The sequence below is a fragment of the Gorilla gorilla genome, chromosome 16 (assembly GCF_029281585.2).
Source record: "Gorilla gorilla gorilla isolate KB3781 chromosome 16, NHGRI_mGorGor1-v2.1_pri, whole genome shotgun sequence".
NCBI classification, from domain to species: Eukaryota; Metazoa; Chordata; class Mammalia; order Primates; family Hominidae; genus Gorilla; species Gorilla gorilla.
The window spans coordinates 82,790,294-82,811,174 of record NC_073240.2 but is presented as its reverse complement, the minus strand read 5'-3'; the positions used below and the strand labels follow the sequence as shown (position 1 = coordinate 82,811,174).

At 39.7% G+C, this 20,881-nt stretch overlaps 1 long non-coding RNA gene across 4 annotated transcripts in view; it reads right to left on the bottom strand.

Moving 5' to 3' along the window:
* Window positions 1-20,881, bottom strand: part of LOC109023531 (uncharacterized) — a 98,535-nt gene that overhangs the window by 19,973 nt on the left and 57,681 nt on the right. For 2 of the 4 annotated variants that reach the window (XR_002002964.3, XR_010131057.1), the window contains one exon: window positions 10,079-11,083. The exons of 1 other annotated variant lie outside the window; for it this stretch is intronic. This is a non-coding gene — a long non-coding RNA (uncharacterized lncRNA). Of the gene's footprint in view, window positions 1-10,078; window positions 11,084-15,598; window positions 20,256-20,881 lie in introns of those variants that run through there. One more of the 4 variants, XR_010131056.1, reaches the window with a different exon arrangement.

The window sequence follows — 20,881 nt, the reverse complement described above, 5'->3', positions numbered from 1 at the left end:
TATCTTCATTTCTCTCGGCATATACAGATCAACCTCTGTCTTCACAGGTGCTCTATTTATTATTTACATCTAGTGTATTTTTCTGATTTGTAGTATATTCATTAAATTTTTAATCACTAACCACCTGCTTCAATGAGTCATTTTTGATATGCTTTCTTGTAAATTGGTATTATAACACTTCACGTCTTATTGTTTTTGTTTTTTGTTTTTTGTTTTGTTTTGTTTTCTTTTGTTTTGAGACAGAGTTTCTCTCTGTTGCCCAGGCTAGAGTGCAGTGGTGCGATCTCGGCTCACTGTAACCTCTACCTCCCTGGTTCAAGTGATTCTCCTGCCTCAGCCTCCCCAGTAGCTAGGACTGGGCCACCCACCATGCCCAGCTAATTTTTGTATTTTTTTTTTTTTTCAGTAGAGACGAGGTTTCACCATGTTGACCAGGATGGTCTGGATCTCTTGACCTCGTGATCCACCCCCGCCCCCCCCCCCATCTCCCAAAGTGCTGGGATTACAGGCATGAGCCACTGCGCCCGGCCAACACTTCACATTTTAAAATCAACTTTACCAAGGTCTCACTTACATATGATAAAATGCATTCATTCGAAGTGTATCGTTTAATGAGTTTTGGCAAACTACATCCACGGAACTACCAACATAATCAATATAAGAAAATAATTGCTGCATCCCCAAAAGTTCCCAGGGTCATGAGCCTGTTTACAATCAAGCCTTCCCAAGCCCTGATTATTGTCACCATAGATTAGTTTCCACGCAGCAATTTAAGAACAAGAATCACAACTAATAGAATACAAGTGACATTGGAAAATTTTCACAAGACTCTGTTAGCTGAATGACAGCTGAAACAAATTTACCAACGCGGTTCTTGGAGCACATTTACAACTTTTATGATATAATCATTAAAATGCAGTGGAATTTAAAAAGTATAATTAATATTACATTTCAAATTTATAAAATATATGTAAATAGGATTGTTTCATCATTTTTATCTCCAAAACTGCCTAACCATATGTGGACTACTTGATATACCATAAGAAATGTGTATAGCACATTTTGCAAAACATAATTCTAGGAGGCCCTTGGCTTTAAAAAGTCAATGGCATTGACTTTTCTAATTAAATATATGATAATGTCAGGGGGTGGGGGAGCAGGCAACTTAGGCACACATATGGCTTTTTCTAGGGAGAAGCCATAACATTCAACAAATAGATGTCAAGGTTTTTTGAGAATTGTATAGGAGAGTTAGTCTAGTACAATTAATCTCAATCTTCAGTGTAGTTAATAAGTCTTTCTTCTAGGCATATGCTTGGATTTTATCCCTGGACAGCATGGTTCAGTAGGTGACAGGGCCCAAGGATCTGAATCCTAAATGAACATCCCAGGTGACCCTGCTGCAAGCGTTCCACTGACATCACATTGAGAAATACTACTTTAGACCTCTCAATCTGAAAAATCTGATTCCATGCATTTCAGTCATGACTTTCCTATAACTGGAAATACTGTATCTGATGCAAGATGATGGTGTGTCAGGGAGTTTCTCACAGGCATTTTCATATTTGAGGAGACATTGAACTCACTGATCTTTAAAACTCTTTCACTTTGAATAATTTGTGCATTCATTGTCATATAGCTTGTAAGCATCCCTTACCTTGGAGCACTGTGTGCCTGGAGAGAAACGAGTTGACACATGGAGACACTACTTTCCTCCCCCAAAACAATATGTCACTCTTCTAGTGAGAACTAGAAGAGGGCTTTGTTTTTCAGGACAGCAATGAGGGAAGAGGGTTCTCTTTCAGGCACACCCAGGACCGAGTCAAAAGCTGAGGGAATGAACCACAGCAGATGATGAACTGACTGCCATTGCATGGAAGCAGGTCCCAAGAGAACCCGGCTTTGAACCCATGAAGTTACGGCAACTTCCAAAAGCCATGTGCAGAGAGGGTGATCTCATGTTCTTATGAGGTGGCTGTACTGAGTAGAAGCCATAGAGAATTGGCCAAAGAAAAACATGTCACAAAGAATTACAGTAGCTCTCCAACAAGAGTTGTACAGTGGTACTTCAAGAAAAGACAAGAAAATTGGAAAATATAGTTTGTAAAAGGTTTACTGTTTCCTTCATAAGAAGCCTGAAGTATCTTTAAGATGTGCTGTCTTCTAGAAAACATCTACAATGAACAGAAAAGATCAAGGACGTCCAATACTTCCCCACAATGATATCCTCAGGATATTCCATTTAAAACATTTTCCTTAGAGTCAACGTACTTCTGGAACAATGTACAGTGAATTTAATTTTATTAGCAAAATAATAAAACAAAGCATATTCTGGACAATAATCAATACTCTGAAATTATATTACTTTAGTTAGTTTTCCCTTTTAAATTAAATTATTTTTTCCACTTCAATTTAAAAAATGTCTCCAAGTAATTCATGCGCATAATTTAAAAAGTCAAATAGAACCACAAGGCTTACAAGCAAACAAACAAACAAAAAGGGCTGTAATCTTTTGACCTTCTTTTTGCTACCTCCAGAATAGCTGATATGAAAACTTTTTCCACAACTATGGGGGTGGAGGGTAGAGGCTCCTGAGCTGGTCTGAATTTGTTCAAGTGCCCATTCCTGAGCAGATCACTGAAGTCAGGGGGATGATAACAGTTATGAGCTTTTGCCAGTTGGAGCCCCTGGAACTGGAGAAAAGTCAGTCTCTATCACACCTCACAGCTGCTACCAACGATCTCACCAATGATAGCAGTGGTGGAAGGGGCACTGGACAGACTACTGTGTTCCTGGAAACACTTTCCCCAGCCCCCTTCACTTTCTCCCAGTGGTAGACTAATAATGGTCTCCAAAGATATCCAGATCCTAATCTCTGGAAACTGTGGATGTTATATGGTAAAAGTGATTAAATTAAAAATTCTTGAGATGGGAGTATTCTGGATCACCTAGGTGTCCTTATAAGAGTGAGGCAGAGAGAGATTTGACAGATAAGAATGAGGCAATGTGAGGGCTGAAGCAAGATGCTACATTGCTGGCTTTGAAGAAGGAGGAAGGGGCCACAAGCCAAGGAATGCAAGTCTGGAAAAGATAAGACAGGCCCTCTCTTTAGTAAAAGAATGAATAAATATATTTGCACAGTTCGTTGTTCAAGTTTAAATTCCTTTCCAAATGGCTGTGAATGAACCTGTCCTGCTGCATTTGCATTAAGAAGATGTGTTTCTGTTTCTCACAGAAGCTATTGCCCTAATCTACGCTGCTCCACTAAATTGACTTGGATCTTGATGTTCATAATGTTGAGTGACTGCAGAACTTAATTTAGCCACAAGATGGAGACTTCATCCTAGTCCTGGAAAACATCTCAGCACCTGGGGTTTCTGTAAGTAAAATTCCAGAATGAAATACCTTAATTAATTTATCATCCAGCCTCTGATCCCATGTACAAGATGAAGAACCTGAGTTCCAGAGAGATCACAGAATTAGTTTTCAAAGGAGTCAAATCTAGAAGTTTGTTTCCTAATTCCCATTCTGATGTTCTTCAGCAAGCATCACTTTTGCTTCCTATGTCTTTTTCTGATATGCTATTTCTCTTATTTTCTGAGAATTACACTTACTCATGTAAAGGGTTTTTTTTGTTTTCTTCTCTCCCTGTTGCTATGTTTCAGGCAGATAACTTATTTAAAATCATTTCACAGTGCTGTCTACATTGGCCTACGGATTGCTAACCTCAGGAGAAAACTCAATTCAAACTAAATAATATCCACCTGTAGCTACCACAGAATGTTCAGCTGGGGCCTTGGGGTGTTTGGGTGAATCAAACATGGTCTTCACCTTCCAGGAGCTCTAAGTTAAATGGATGAGGAAGAGAAGCAAATGAGATGATTGCCTTAAGAGAGGTATACTACTCTTTCTATTAGCAGAGAAGAGGAGGGTATCCCATCCAACTGGAAACCGGAGATCCTTGGGAAGGAGATGACATTTAGAATAGACCATGAAGGTCAGATGAGATAGTATAAGCCATAAATAGGGTAAAGGAGTATGTAGATGACAGACAGCTTGGACAAATTATGCAGCCAGGAAAGGAAGCAGAAATTTGGAAAGTAGGAATTCTGTTAATCAGGATATGCTCTGTTCTGCAGTTGTAACAGATTACTCCAAATGGTCAGTGGCTTAACAAAGGCTTATTTGTTACACATGGTCATGTCTAACAAGTGTCGGCAGAGCTTTATTCCATACAGTCACTCAGGGACCCAGGCTGAGTAGGAACCATCATCCTGAAACTCCATTATCTGGCTCACACAACTTAAGTTGCCATAGTAGAGGAAAGAAAACTAAAATATTGTTCATAAATTTTTCACTGCTTCTGTCAGAAGGGGCATGTATCACTCGCACACGTATATTATTGGTCGGAACTTGTCGCATGGCTCTAACTCAACACAAGCCTGGACTATTTGGTGCATGTTACTTTCTCTGCCACAAGAGTATTCCAAAATTGACTGTAATTCAGAATATTTATAAGGCAGGAGCTTGGATCTTAACGTAGAAAGCCTTTCAAGTTTTGGTGAAGGGCTAACAATTTGACCCAACTCTGAGACTATCAGAACTCTATTTTAATATAAAGAACATTACATGTTTACCAATGAGCCAAGCTTTCCCAAAAGTCAAGTAGAGGGAGCAAAGCTTTGCTATTACTGTGCATAAGATTTTTTATTAATTCTGCAAAGGGGCCACTGGCAAGAACAGATTCTAAGGACCTCTCGTAGCTCCAGGCTACATCAAGGCAATCAGATCTGGGAGTTGCCAGTGTCAATATAACAAAGGAAATACATTCCTGGGTATGGTGATAGAGAGTGGGAGGTAGATTCACAGATATCTTCCAGTGTTTCATGTCTGAGAACCTTCCAAAATAGTTGTCTTTCTCCTACTTTGACATCTAATGAAGAAAAGCATTCAGATGATCACAACTTTAAGAGAGTCACCCTTGATTTGTGTGATAATGTGAAACTTACTAAGCAGCTGAAGGAATTGGGTAATTCTGTGTTACGACACTGGAGCCGTAAATCCGACCAACCCCATTAAATACTTAGGAGTCTGTTTACTATCTGTCTCTATTTATTACCTGGCTTCCCCCCATGACATTGCAGAGAAATAAAGTGCAAACAAGAACTACACCAGAAGAAGGCAGGTACAGAAAGCTTTGTTACCTCCTACTGAAATGAACTAAATTTGTTTGCAGGCCAAACTGAGCTAGAAAACTTTCGAAAGCATTGCAGTTTGACTAAGGAAAAGGTCTGAAGTCTTTCCAGCTGTCCCAAGATATTTCTCAAATTATCGCTAATGGAGTCAGATTATTTGGGAAATATTAATCTATGCATATTCAGACTCAGATACTGAGCTAAGGAATTCAAATAGTTAGTATTCCTACATGGATTTGGTTAGTGATAAGGTACAGATCCAGGCATGTTCTGGGTGTCACATTGCCCAGGTCATGCCAGGGCTATGGAGAGGACAAACAGGTGTCTGGAAAGGGACATATTTCTCAGGCGGACAGGAGCCTAGTTAGAGCAGGGCTGGCTAAACAGTATAAACCAAAGGCGGGCCAAACTCATTCAGGAGTTTGGCATAGACTTGGAGAAATTCAAACCAAGTAGTTCCTTATAGGACAAAGGTGGCAGCATCATTCAGTCTCTTTAACAAGGTTACTCAACACCTCCTCATTGTTGGGAAGGATGGGGTAGGGGTAAAGGGCTGAGTAGTAGGGCCAACATGCAGGAAAATGACGAGAGCATAACTTTTCTTTCTGGTCTTGAAGGTGATGTCTTCACAGGATGGGGTTCCCTGAAAGCTGCTGTTATTATCTCCAGGTTTCCCTCCTATCCATCCATTGCTGCTGAGTAGGGCAACGCCTGGGACCAGTTAATTATCACAGGAGAAGATCTTTCCAAATCAGGGATTGTAAAGGTGGAGAGGAAAATTCTCCCTTCAGTATTCTAAGATGAATCTCTTCAAGCCCAAGATGGCAGCAGTTGTCTTCTTAGTGTAGCCTTGCTCAATTCACTTATCACTGGGTCTCGGAGTCTCAAAAGTAAAACAGGGCTGTGCACATTACACACACACACGCGCGCGCACATACACACACTCTTTAGCATCATATAATGTCATCACTGGTATCCTGGAGTCTTTGCTGCTTACCTGTACCCTCTTTCCTCCACAAGGTCAATGAAACATCAATCATCCAATGCAGAAGCAGAAAAGAAAGGCTGCAGGTACTTGACGGTTACATTGAAAAGCTGAATGGCATGAAGATGGGCAACTGGTTTAAGTTTAAGATAGAGAGTTGAGATGTCCTGCCTTTAGATATCAGGAGCTGGGGAGATTATAGAAGGAAGGGACAAGGTAGATAATAGACAATAAGAACCAAAGATCTGCAGCAATGAAGGGAGCAGGCATCATGAGTCACCATCATCTTAGAGTCCAATTGTATTTCTTTTTGCCATCATGGGGAAACCGAAAGTAGAAAGTGGTCACCACTGTTTTTAAATTGTCCAGAGAAAATAACATTTTTCTGTGCTGTGAGAATTCACTCAAGCCTCTATCCAACCCAGACCATGAGGACATCCTCCATTCTGTGGTCCAGGATACATTTCAGCTCTGCCAGAAACACAGGATGGTCCCTGACCTCCTACAGAATTGTGAGTCTTTGAAGGAAAGACTTTCCTCCAAGGGAGTAATTATGGAACAGGTAGAATTTATGGGGCGCATGGAGAACCCTGTAGATGTCTACTAAATATGTTGCATATATCGGTGAATTTCATATCTGTAACAGGACAAGAACTATCCTGCCCAACTATATAAGGTTGTTGTGAAGTTCACATGTGCTGTATATGATTGTCTGGATGTATCATATGCCTGTTCATTTTCTCCAGGTTACATCTTTCTGTGAGATCTAGGAATTGGTGCAGACAGGAAGGTAGAGAAAGGAAGAATAATAATAGTCTATCTGTTCTGCCTTTTTTCTTTCCTTTCCATCTTCAACACATTCTGTCTTTATTTTTCTTTATCTCTGTCTCTTTGTCTTGTTCAAATGCTACCATGGCTGTACTATTTGCATTCCTACCAGTATTGTATGAAAGTTCCAGTGGTTCGGCATCTTCTCCAGCATTTGCAATTGTTTTTTTTCCTTTGTTCTAATAAATGTATAGTGTCATCTCATTGTTGTTTTAGTTTGATTTTAGTGACTAATAATATTGAACTTCTTTTCATGTACTTATTTGCCATTCATAGACCTTCTTTGGTGAAGTAACTATTCACAGTTTTGGCCCATGTTTAATTGGATGGATTGTTTTCTTATCATTGAGTCTTAAGAGTTTTCTGTGTATTCTGGATACAAGTTCTTTCTTAGGTATGAGTTTCACGAATATTTCTCCTAGACTCTGCCTTGTCTTTTTATTCTCTTAATGATGTCCTTCAATGAGCAGACATTATCAATTTAAATGAAGTCTAATTTATCAAATTTTTAATTTTATGGATCATGCTTTTGGGTTTGTATTTAAGAAATCTTTCCTAACCCCACATCACAAGGATTTTCTGTTTTCTTCTAGCAATATTAAATTTTTAGGCTTTATGTTAGGCCTATGATCTATTTTGAATACTTTTTTATAGTGTAAGGTATAGTTCAAGGTTTATCTTTTGCATATGAGTGTCCAATTTTTCTAGCACAATGTGCTGGAAAAAAAAACTTATTGAATTGTCTTTGCACTTTTGTTGAAAATCAATTGACTATATACTATTTCTAGACTCTCTGGTTCCATTGAACAGAGAGTCTATCATGTGTCTATCATTTGTCTAATACCACATTGTCTTGGTTAGATAAACTTTATAGTAAATCTTGAAATCAGATAGGATGAGTCCTCTGGTTTTGTTTTTCATTTTCAAAGTGATTTTGGCTATTTTTTGCTTTGCCTTTCCATGCAAATTTTGAAATTAGCTTGTCAAGTTATACAAAAGAAATATAGACTTCTGATTGACATTGGGTTGAATACCTGAATTTGAACAAGAATTGCCACTTTCGCAACATTGAGTCTTAAATCCATAAGCATAGTATATTTCTCCATTTATATTTGAGACTTATTTCTTTCATCAGTGTTTTACAGTTTTTAGCCTAAGATAATGGGGTAGATTTTCTATCACTTGAAATAAAGACTATCAATTAATGTAGTATACTTGAATGATTTTTAAACAGATGTGCAGCAAATCAGGTGTGAGAAGGGTTCAGGAATATGTTAGGATTAATTCTTAATTATGGTTTTGTGTGACAAGTGTCCAGAAAGGCAAGAGTGGCAGAAGATCAAGAATACTTGTATAAGGTTAATTTAAGAGATCACTTACGGAGTTCAGTTTGAACAGGAAAGATAATGAGAAAGACAAAAGCTGATATTTGAAAAAGTTAACAGTTCAAATGTCTCATTGTGGTTAAAGGATATGTGCAAAGAGAGGAATGGTTTGATAACTGGGATAGGTCGTTGTATGATCAGAGAGTGGAATATTATTCATAAGTAGAGAAGATAGATGTGTAAAAGGAGCTAATAAGAACCAAATATCTGCAGCAATGAAGGGAGCAGGCATCATGAGTCACCATCATCTTAGAGTCCAGTTGTATTTCTTTTTGCCATCATAGGGAATAAGAACCAAAGTAGAGAAGATAGATGTGTAAAAGGAACTCAGTGAGGCCTTGGAAGCATTGACTGAAGTGGAATGGGTGTGAATGTCCATGAGTTCTAATTATGCCTAGTTTCACTGACTTTTGACACCAGTTACTTTACAGGTTAGGGACAGAGTTTTCCACAAGACTACACAAACTAAAGACATCAGACACAAGTTCAAAGGCTCACAGGCCACTCTTACTCCTGACCAGCTTGCTACAAATTTGGTGGTTCCCATAACCCCCTCAGGATTAATAATTCACTAAAATGACTCATGGAACTCAAGAAAGTCCTATAAATTACAGTTGTAGTCTTATTACAGCAAAAGGATACACATCAGAACCAGCCAAAGGGAAAGAGATACACATATAATGAGGTCTAGGGGAGTTCAACACAAAGCTTCTGTTGTTCTATCCCCAAAGAGTAAGGATGCATTACCTTCCTAGCATATCAATGTGTGACATTATCAGAATATTAACAACCTGTGAAGCTCAACTGAGCTTTGGTGCCCAGAGTTTTTATTGAGGTATCATTACACAATCATGACTGATGGAATCTTTGGCCTTGCAGTTGAATTCAATCTCTAGCTCCCCTTGGCTCCCTGGAGACTGAGCTGATATCACCTGGCTCAAAGCCCCACCCTCTAATCACATGGTTGGTCTTTCTGGCAGGAGCAGCCAGCTCCTGTCCTGAGTCATCTCTTTAGCACAGACTATCAAGTTTGATCCCAGGAGTTCACATGAATAATAGACACTCCTACCACTTAAGAAATTCTAAAGGTTTTGATGCTACTTCCCAGGAACCAGGGACAAAGTCAGGCATATTCTTTATTGCATATCAGTTAAAGTAACAAGAATAGTGACCAGAATTGGCTGTGGAAGATGCCAATTTTAAATTTCATATCCCTACAATAAGGATAAGGGTTGATGAAGTCAGAGTGTGTAACCACCCAGGGGTCCAGAAGCAGGTGTGGGGAACAGAGGGCTAATGCAGAGTAAAGTCTGAAAGTGTGAACGGACATAGAGGAGAATCTGTCTTCTGGTTCAAGAAATTAGAATCTTGAGCTCTTTCAAAAGCTGTCATCTTCTGTGTTCCAGTGTGTCCTCCTGGCCTCTATATCCCTACATTAGGTCTCTAGCTTCTCTTGAGGCACCTCAGTCCCCAAGTGCTGAGTGTGCTCTACAAATGTACCTTAAAACACTTCTTTGCATCTACTCAACCCAGATCGGAAAATTCCTTTTCCTATTTTGTTGTGTTAAGGCTAAAGACAATACGGAGAACCTTTTCTCCACCTGCATTTTATCCTGGGATAGGTCAAAAAAGGGTATTGCTTTTATCCTCATATTATCAAACAAAAACCATAAGAAAAAAAGAAGTTAGTTTACTTACTCTTTATTACCACTTCTCCTTTGAAAACTACAAACTATAGAATTAAGAAAGGGGTTGGAGGTCTGATTTGGAAGGGCTAGAACTCTACTTCAAACCATCTAATCTTTATTTTCTCACCTAGGTAAATCTCTGACTGTCTCATGTAACCAGCTCTTTCAATAGGCCTGGTTATGACTCTATGGTCTGAAGGGACTGATGCATGGGCTGGAGCTAAGTCTTCTATGTTCTGAAGACCCACAGATATTCACTTAGGAGTCAGAATTCTAGTATGAATTTATAAGGGCTCTTTTCCAAAAGATGCTTGGTTGGTATTGACTCATATGTTCATTTGAAATGGGGTTTTCATGATCCTTGTTTTCCAGGAGCTAATGATATCATTGGAACAAATCAGTGCTGTAATTTATGACCTATTTCTTTCTGCTGTGAGTGAAAGACACCAAAGGCTAGCTTGGGGAGACACTTGGCCAGACTCCCACCTATTTATCTGCATGAGGGCTGGCAGACACTGTAATTACATTTGCTTCATTTCCCATACAATTTATAGAAAGATCATTAAGCAGGAGGAAATAACAGAGGTCAGAATACATGAGATTACACCAAAAGGTTTAGGCTGGCTATTGGGATTAGAAACAACAGGAAAGATCAGCTTCAAGGATTTGCAGAAAGTGTTAAACAAAGCTGTAATCCTTTTGTGATTGTTATTCCTTGGAGTCAATGTTCTTTGAGAGATTTTTATTATAAAACTGAGATAAACCACTACTCATATCAATAAAGACTGCATAAATATATTATCATTATACAGCATATATTATGCAGTATATATTATGTCTTAGGCCTGAATTAGGTTCAAGTCAACATGATCAAGATTAATATCTAGTTCACATCAGATTCCAGCGATGCTGCAGGGAAGCTCTCCTCCAGGCGGTGACTCAGAAATCCAATGTACTTCCATCTTGTGGTTCTGCCATCTCAATTCATAGCTTCCATGTTCACTTCCAAAGGAGACAAAACATGTGGATTGGTTATATCATCTCTTATTGTCTTGGCCTGTACATGACACATTCCATTTTGCCTAACATGTCATTAGAACTAGTCATGGCCCATGTGTCCAGGAAGGAGAGGAAAACCAGATATGGGTGAATCCTTGTTGTCCCTTCCTTGTTGCCTCAACTGTTGTTATCATCAGGGTTATATTAGAGCTGTGCTAGTAGAGTTAACAGATATAAATAGCACACAGCAGGTACTCAGTAAATGCTAACTTTTGCTGTTATTATTTATTATATTCCAAGTCATTAAAGTAAACATGTACTTCGTACAAAAGAAATATCATAAACCCCAAAAGGGGAGATGACATTTGGAAAGACAGCTCAAAGTTTTTTGTTCATTTTTTTATATGCTTGATATTATATTTTTGAAATAGTCTTTTATTTAGAATAGTTTTAGAGTTACATAAAAATTGTGAAGATAATACTGGAAGTTCCCATAGGACCCCACACCCACTTTCCCCTATTATTAATATCTTACATTAATATGGTATATTTGTCACAAGTAATGAATCAATATTGATACATTATTAAAGTCCATGCTTTATTCAAATTTCTTGAGTTTTTGCCTAATGCCCTTCTTCTGTCTGAGGATCCTACCCAGGATCCCATATTATATTTAGTCATCATTTCTTTTTAGACTCCTGTTGGCTCTGTTTCTCAGACTTTTATTGTTTTTGATGGCCTTGACAGTTTTGAGGAATCCTGGTCAGGTATATTGTAGAATGCCCCTCCATGGGTATTTGTCTAGTGTTTTTCTTATAATTGGACATGGGTTATGAGTTTTGGGGAGGAAGACTACAGAAATAAAGTGTCATTTTCATCATATCAAGGGTGCATACCGCCAACATAACTTACGACTGTTGACGTTGACCTCAATCACCTGGCTGAAGTGCTTATCAGATTTCTCTACTGTAAAGTTACCCTTCTCTCCCCCATATTTTGTACTGTACTCTTTGGAAGGAAGTAACTTACAGCTCGCATTTAAGAAAGGCTTCATCTCTCTGAGGGCAAAGTAACTACATAATTTATTTAGAATTCTGCACTGGAGATTTGTCTATTCTTCTCCATTTATTGATCTATTCAACCATTTACAGTCATGTGTTGCTCAACGACTGGGGTATATTCTGAGAAACATGTCATTAGGTGATTTCATCATTGTGTGAACATCACAGGGTTCCAAATCTTACTACACAAATCTAGATGGTACAGCCTACTGCACACATATATGGTATAGCCTATTGCTCCTAGACTAAAAACCTGTACCACATATTATTGTACTGAATACTATAGGTAACTGTAATGCAATAGTAAGTATTTGCATATCTATACATAGAAAAATTGTAGTACAAATATAATACTGTAATCTTATGGGACCACTGTTGTATATGTGGTCCACTGTTAACCAAAACATATTATGTGGCACATGACTCTATATCAATATAGATGCATAGATATTTATTTTATACTATACTTTGAGTTTTATTCTGATACTACTTTGTTTTGTTGTTTGAATTGTTCCAGCTTTGGCCATTGGAAGTTTTTTCATGTATTCCTTTGACTTACATCATTGACGTGGATTTTTTTGAGCACTTTTTGACTTTCTAGCACTACAGAATGTGTCAGGCTTATCTTGTATATTTCCTGCCCCAGTCCTAAAATCATTGCCTCTTCAAAGATCCCTGGTTCTTTTATTGGAGAATGATATTAGAAAACAAGATCTGCTTGGTGCAGTGGCTCACACTTGTAATCCCAGCATTTTGGGAGGCTGAGGTGGGTGGATCACATGAGCCCAGGAGTTCAAGACCAACCTGGGCAACACAGCAAGACCCCATCTCCACAAAATTTAAAAATTAGCCAGGTGTGGTGGCATACACCTGTAGTTCAAGCTACTCAAGAGGCTGAGGTGGGAGGATCTCTTGAGCCCAAGGAATTTGAGGCAGCAGTGAGCTATGATTATACCACCGTATTTGAGCTTGGGTGATAATGCAAGACCCCATCTCAAAAAAAAAAAAAAGAAAAGAAGGAAGGAAGGAAGAGGGAAGGAAGAGAAAAGAAAGAGAAAAGAAAATAAATGAAATGAAAAGAAAAGAAAAAAGAAAAGATAAGAAAGAAAATCAGATCAGGGTATTAGGTGTGCTCACTGCTACTAAGGTGGTATTGTGTCTAGGCCTTCCAGATGACAGAGCAAATATATGTGTGTATACTAATATAGACCCACACACATATATAATATCTTTATGATATATAGATATGTATTATATTATATATGTGCCTCTGTGTAGGTATATCGACTTTAAGCTAAACAGGAGTTCATGCTGATATCCCCAACTCTAATCCATTACCTACAGATTATTCCAGCCACCTCCCCTTGCTTGTCTGTAACCTCCCACTCCAACAGTGAGAAACCTGTTTCCCACTATCTATCATCCATTTACTTAATTGTTCAGTTCCAATACACACATACAGCGATTTCAGAATTGTTAACCCATACCCCCATGGGAAACAACTTTATCAATTAAAGGGTTTGGGGTTTTTTGCCTTTGGTCTGATAAAATCTACCCAATTCCAAAGTTACTTATGGCAGCACCTTTGTACTTTCTTCACTGAGGTTTTTTTCCATACATTTGTAAACATTGAAAAGCATACATGCAAATGCTTTTTTAGAAAATTTTGCGCATATTAAGGCTTACTATTTGTGCTGAAAAGTTCTAGAGTTTTTGACAAATGCATATTCTTATGTATCCACTGTTACAGTGTTATACAGAATAGTTTCACTGCCCCCAAAAAACCCAAAAAAACAAAAAACCTATTCTCTATCCATTCAACCCTCCCTGGCAACCATTGATCTATTTGCCAACTCTTTATTTTTGTCTTTTTTTAAGGTCATATGGAATCATACAGTATGTAGCCTTTTTTTTTTTTTTTTTTTTTTTTTTTTTTGAGACAAAGTCTCACTCTGTCCCCCAGGCTGGAGTGCAGTGGCGCCATCTCCGCTCACTGCAACCTCTGCCTCCTGGGTTTAAGCGATTCTCTCTGCCTCAGCCTCCCGAGTAGCTGGGATTACAGGCGCCCGCCACCACACCCAGCTAATTTTTGTATTTTTGGTAGAGATGGGGTTTCGCCATGTTGGCCAGACTGGTCTGGAACTCCTGACCTCAAGTGATCCACCCGCCTCAGCCTCCCAAAGTGCTGCAATTACAGGCATGAGCCACCGTGCCTGGCTCAGTATGTAGCTGTTTAAGACTGGCTTCTTTCACTTATCAGGGGGGATTTGGAATAAAAGCCTCTTAAGATTTTTTTTCTACCCAAAAGACTCACTAAGCCTATTGGGATGTGGACAGGAAGCTAGGATCGAAAAGAAGGGAGTTCCTGCTGAAGACATGAGACCACTACCAGATGTCTGCATTCAGACAGGATGGTATTGATAATCAATGAAGGAGTGTTCATATATTTTAATAAGAACAAGGAAACTCAAGCTCTTCTAACTTCCTCATCCAATGAGACTTTGGATCTGTGTCTTCTCTGTGTCTAGTATCCAAATGTATATACCCCATTACCTACAGCCCCCTCTTTGGCAACTCTCTCCCTTGTGTCCTGCAGGTGAGGTTGGAAGGTAAGTTGATAGACTGTCACAGCTATGGTTTAGGGCCTGAGTGACTGGAGGAGGGTGGCAGTTTCCGCCTGTCCCCACAGGCCATTGCAGCTTTCTGTCTTGAATGGTCCATCTGTGCCCCTCAACAGTATACTACTGTAGTTTCAGAACAGTAACTTATCTTTCAAGACCCAAACTAAGCAATACTCCTTCTCTCTCCTCTTCTACCCCTCCCTAGCTCTAAGCATTCACCCATCACAGCAGTCACCTCACTCTGTTTCAATTCTTGCTTTGTCTGTCATTCTATCAAGCATCAAGTTGCTTTAAGGAGAAGATCATGTATTTTTTTTTATTCCATTCCCTAAGGAAGTGCATAGGGTCAGGCACAAACCAGACAGCCAGTAAATGCTTGATGGCGGAATAAATGAGTGTGCAAACTCATTCCTTACCAATTGGGAATATTCACACAAGCTCTCTGTCCCAGCCATGTCCGTTTTTTTCAGAATAGGCCAAGTTCGAGAATTCTACCTTGGTCTTGATTTTAGGATGAATTGGAGAACACAGAGTAGAAAGGCTCTGGGCAGTAGAGGAGGAATACAAATGTTAAAAATGAGGGTGGCAAAAGGTTTGTGCAGAAAGCTGATGGAAGGGAGAAAGAATGGAAGTGGGTCACACAGCTTTAAAATCAAATGAATCCTAGATTTTAGCAAACAAAACCTTGTTAATTTTTTTTTCTCCTGCATCTCTGTTGACTACATCTCTATTTTATGGCCATTTGGAGATCATTTGAAGTCCATCCCATAATTGTTTTCTTGCTAAGCTTCCTTTGTGCAGAAAAAAATGATAATGCAGTTAGCATGCTTTCAGAAGTCCCAGAGGAAATTAATTTGTTTACAGGATTGTGTATCATATGGTTAAACCAACAAAGAGGAACAGACAGTTCTCCTCTCAGCCGAGCTAAGCCACTGCTGTGTGAGGTCAATAGGCAGGGAATGTATGCAGGGTCCCAGTGAGCTCCAAGAGGGGCCATCTAGACCCAGGTCACGGTTCTCAAACCATCCCCACTGCGGAGCCATTCTCAGTTACGGTAGCTCAGCTCTCTGCTCCTGGATTTTGTTATTCTTTTGTGGGGCTGATGTGTGCAGCATAGACTGCCACTTTTTTGCAGTTCATCCCTGCTGCCTCCCCCTGTGGGTTCTTCAGAAACACAGCCCTCATGATCCTCCTCACTCCATTTTGTGACCACCCAAGTGGTTTTGCTGACACTTGGGTATTATTCCTGCATTCTGAGCTTTATACTGGAAGTGAACCAGGACAACGCTCAAGCAGAAGGCACCTAAGGTTTAAAAATAGATACACAGAATTGAAACAAAATAAACTTAAGTCAACAACGAGCCCTAGCATCTAGGGGTGCACCATAATGTAAAATTTCCAAGTGTCAGCATTTAATTCCACTTTTTTGTTCTGTATCATATATGCCAAGTCTGGATTATCACAGTTTCCAAATTAGTAGGGCAGAAATTTAATAAGACCCTATCATAACCAGTGACAGTTTATCTTCCTTTTTTAATCTCATGAAAGATACCACTTAACAAATTTCATCCTTCCTGCACTTGGGCTGGGAGCACATGTTCAATTACACAGTGCGGGCACGTTCACCAATCAGCCGGCTTCCCATGAGCTCTGGGAATTAAACCCTGCATCTCTGGGCCTTGGCAGGCTGCTTCTCCCATCCATGGGCAACTACAGTAAATTCAGACACCCTGAGTTAAATTCTATATATGTACTTGGCTACTGTTTGGGCTTGTTTCTTAGACAGGAGAGGGCATTTTTAAAGTTTTATTTGCATTTGGAGCTGGATTAAAGAGCACACATAGTGTGTATGTTATGTCGTTAATCAGTATATTGGCAAAATATTTTGTTTGCAGTTCTCTACATGAATCAGTTCAGTTTGCAAAAAATAATTCATCTCAAAGCATTCTTACCAAACTTTAATGCTGATTTTAAAATAATGTCAAGAATGATGATAATAATGGCTATCACATATTTCATAAGAAATTACTTAAACCATTCTGGCCATGCTTTCATGGTGGGGTTTAAATGACACTACTATTATAGACACAAGAATAAACATCCTTCTCACTTTTTAGGTTCCTGTTACACCCTATGCACTGTGATAGGCCTTTCCTATACAATTTTGCTAATCTTTACGACAACGTTGCAAAGTTATTTCTGTTTTACAAATAAGGAAATAATGACTCAGGGACAGTCAGTAAAAGCTCCCTAGCTTTCACTGTGGAAGTACTCTAGCTAGCAAGCAGTAGAACTGACATTTAATGCCTGGAGTATTTGACCCCCAAGCCTCTTAAGAATCTAATTTATCAACCAAAATAATCTACATGGGGTGATGCAATGTGTTTATGTGTGCAGCATAGTGTTCACTGCATCTCCCCAGGAAGATTATTTTGGTTGATAAATTAGATTCTTAGGAGACACAGAACAAATGATAGGCTCGATTTTCATTTATTCACCCAAATAGAGTAAGTTATGTTTTTTTTAAAAGAAAGATATAATATATAAACTGTCTCTTGTTTGTTTTTTACTTTCATGTAAAAGTATAGTACTGAACAGATAGACTAGCAAGGTGTAAATATGTATATATTTAATATCTGGTGGGGATAAATGCTATAAAGAAAAAGCGTGATAGGCAGCCAATGAGGGCTGGTGGTTTGCTCCGGTATGTAGGGTGGCCAAAAATACCCTCTGATAGGGCAACATTTGAGAAGAGACTTGAAGGAGGAAAGGGAACAGGTAACTGAGCATGCAGGGAAAAAGCATTCCAACCAAGGCAAAAGACACATGTAAAGACTCCAAGGCCACAGGCCTGGAGTATTTGGGCACAGCAAGGAGGCCAGTGTGGCCAGAGCAGGGTAGGCAAGACACTCAAATTACAGGAGAAGAGCTCCAAGGTGCAGCACAGGGTCCCTCTTTTTGGGCCATGTAGCTCTGGGTAAGGATGTGGATTTTACTCTGACTGAGAAAAGGAGCCACTGGAGGTTTCTAGAAGAGAAGGCACCTGATTTGACTTACATTTTTTACAAAAAAAAAATTCTCCGGCTGCTGTGAGGAGAATGGGATGTAGCTGGGAGGGAAGCAGTCTTTGGAAGTCATCAAAAGAAACAGGACAACGAGGAGGCCGCTACAACAATCTAGGCAATAGCGGCTTGGACTGGGCAGTAGTCACAGAGGCAGATGGAACAGAAAGGCTCTGATGATTGCATTATTTTAGATAAAAGGTTGTATTTCATTAGCATTCTTGTTACTTCACTTTTGATGTTGGAAATTTAGGTGGCCCAATGTTTTAAATAAACCTATCACAAGCAAACATTTTGAACACTTACTACATCAAACACTATTCTGAGCCTTTTACAGGTATTTATTTTCATTCTCATAGAAACACTTCAAAAAGTCCCAGTTTTTCTACCTATGGGTTGGACAGCCTTGGAGAGTCGTATCTCTTGAGGCCTCTGACCCGTCTTTTGTAGAACAGGGGATTGAGCCAGGTGACCAGAGTCTTTCTAGCGCTACAGTTCTATGACTGTGCCTTTTTACAGAATGGAGTCTCAATTTCTCAGAGGCCATCTGTGGAGTTTCTATTTTAGATCATTTCAAAACCAATCACATTCTCATCCCCCTTCTCTCACAGGCCCCCGACAGCCGGGTTCACACAGTCCCACACCTCTTCCGGTGTCCCATATACAATGCCTTCTCCTCAGTACCTGGAGCGCAAAAAGGAATTTGACCCCAGGGTATCAATCAAACTTGTTTATCTTGGCATTATATCTAAGGACTAGAAGGTGGACCATGCCATGTCTGTCACTGCTGTTTAGAGCAGGCTTGCAGAGAAGGGGCTGAGACTTACTAGCCCCACCTCCCTTCAGGCCTGCAGAAATGAACAGTAAGCTTTCACAAAAATATGGTTTGCTGGGGACGACTTAGTTAAAAAACAGAAGTTAATCATTTTCTGAAAGACAGTTGGAAAGTTGATCACCGGGTGCAAGGGTTGATTGGAATCTTAGGAAGCAAACCCACAGAGACACCAGGAAGGATGTGGCATCTCTGGTAAACTTGAAACAAGGCATGCACCTACAGGTTCCCTATTATTAACCTCATTTTGGACATAAAGTGGCTGGATTAATTTCCTGTGGCTGCTGTAACAAATCACCATAAACGTAGTAGTTTAAAATGACAGAAATGTATTTTCTGGCAGTTTTGAAGGCCAGAAGTCTGAAGTCTGATAGTATCACTGGGCCCAAATAAAGGTGTTGGCAGGGTACTCCCTCTGTAGGTTCTATAGAAGAAGACATTCCTTGCCTCTTTCAGCTTCTGGTGAGAGCAGGCACTCCTTGGCTTGTGGCTGCATCCCTGCAGTCTTCAACGCCAGCATCTTCAGGTCTCTCTCTGCTCCATCTTCACATCACCTTCCCCTCTGTATGCAGTAAAATCTCCTCCTTCATCCCTCTTATAAGGTACATGTGATTACCTGTAGTGCCTACCCAGATAATCTAGGATAACCTCCCTATCTCATAATACTTAATCACGTCTGCAAGGACCTCCCTCCCTTTTTGCTATGTCAGGAAATACGCACAGGTTTCAGGGGTTAAGACGTAGATAGATTTTGGGGGGTCATTTTTCTGCCTATCTCAATGACACAGAATATTCTCTGAATTTAAACATTAGCATGCTAATGTTCAACTCTCATTAGTAGATGCTGATAAGATCTACTCAAGTGCATCACACCATAAATACTGACTCTCCAGGTCAGACCCATTTTCTCTAAATAGTAAGCCTGAACAAGCCTGCTTGGGATTCAGGGAAACTGCCTAGAGTTTTTCCAAAACCCATAGACCTTGTCTGGTGAAAATGTTGTAGCATATGATTTAATGCTGTAACACAACACAGCACAGGTACTTAGTATTTATGTAATGAATGAGTGAAATAATAAACTCAGAGGCCCTCACAAGCAGAGAGAGGAAGGGGAAAGAAAGTGCTGTGGATATGGGAATTCCACCCACCAGAAATGGAGAATATTATATTTATTATTTTTAAATGATTAGAGGCAAATCTGCACCAATTCTAGAAACTAGAAAAAAAAAGAGCCTGAACTTACTAAATGCTTTGTATTAGTCTGTTCTCATGCTGCTGACAAGGACATACCCAAGACTGGGTAATTTATAAAGAAAAAGGGCCAGGCGCAGTGGCTCACGCCTGAAATCATAGCACTTTGGGAGGCCGAGGTGGGCAGATCACCTGAGGTTGGAGTTTGAGACCAGCCTGCCCAACATGGCCAAACCCTGTCTCTACTAAAAATACAAAAAACTATCTGGATGTGGTGGCAGGCACCTGTAATCCCAGCTACTTGAGAGGCTGAGGCAGAAGAATAGCTTGAACCCGGGAGGCGGAGGTTGCAGTGAGCCAAGACCGCACCACTGCACTCAAACCTTGGCGACAAGAGCCAAACTCCATCTAAAAAAAAGAAAAAGAAAAAGAAAAAGAGAAAAAAAGAAAAGAAAAAGAGGTTTAATGGACTGACAGTTCCACATGACTGGGGAGGCCTCACAATCATGGTGGAAGGCAAAAGTCACACTTTACGTGGCGGCAGACAAGAGAGAAAGAGAGCCAAGTGAAAGGGGTTCCCTCCTATAAAACCATCAGATCTCATGAGACTTATTCACTACCACAAGAACAGTATGGGGAAAACTGCCCCCAGGATTCCATTATCTCCCGAAAGTTCCCCCCTACAACATGTGGGAATTATGGGAGCTACAATTCAAGATGAGATTTGGATGGGGACCCAGCCAAACTATATCATGCTTCAAGAAGTTTCCGGGAGACTTGGTAAAATGGAAGGGGATTAAAGAAAGTTCCCTAAGTCAGAATCCTCATCTACAGGGAATTTGTAGCCCATTTAATAGGAAGTATCTAGAGTCCTACCAACACTACTATTTCAGAGGTGCATGGGCTAGACATGAAGATGGTGGGAGAGATAGGGACCGTTTCTTGTTCCACACCCTTTCTTGCTATAGCTTAAAAACATTTAAATGATAAACAAAATATGGAATATGCCTACAGTGAGATATTATTCAGCCTTA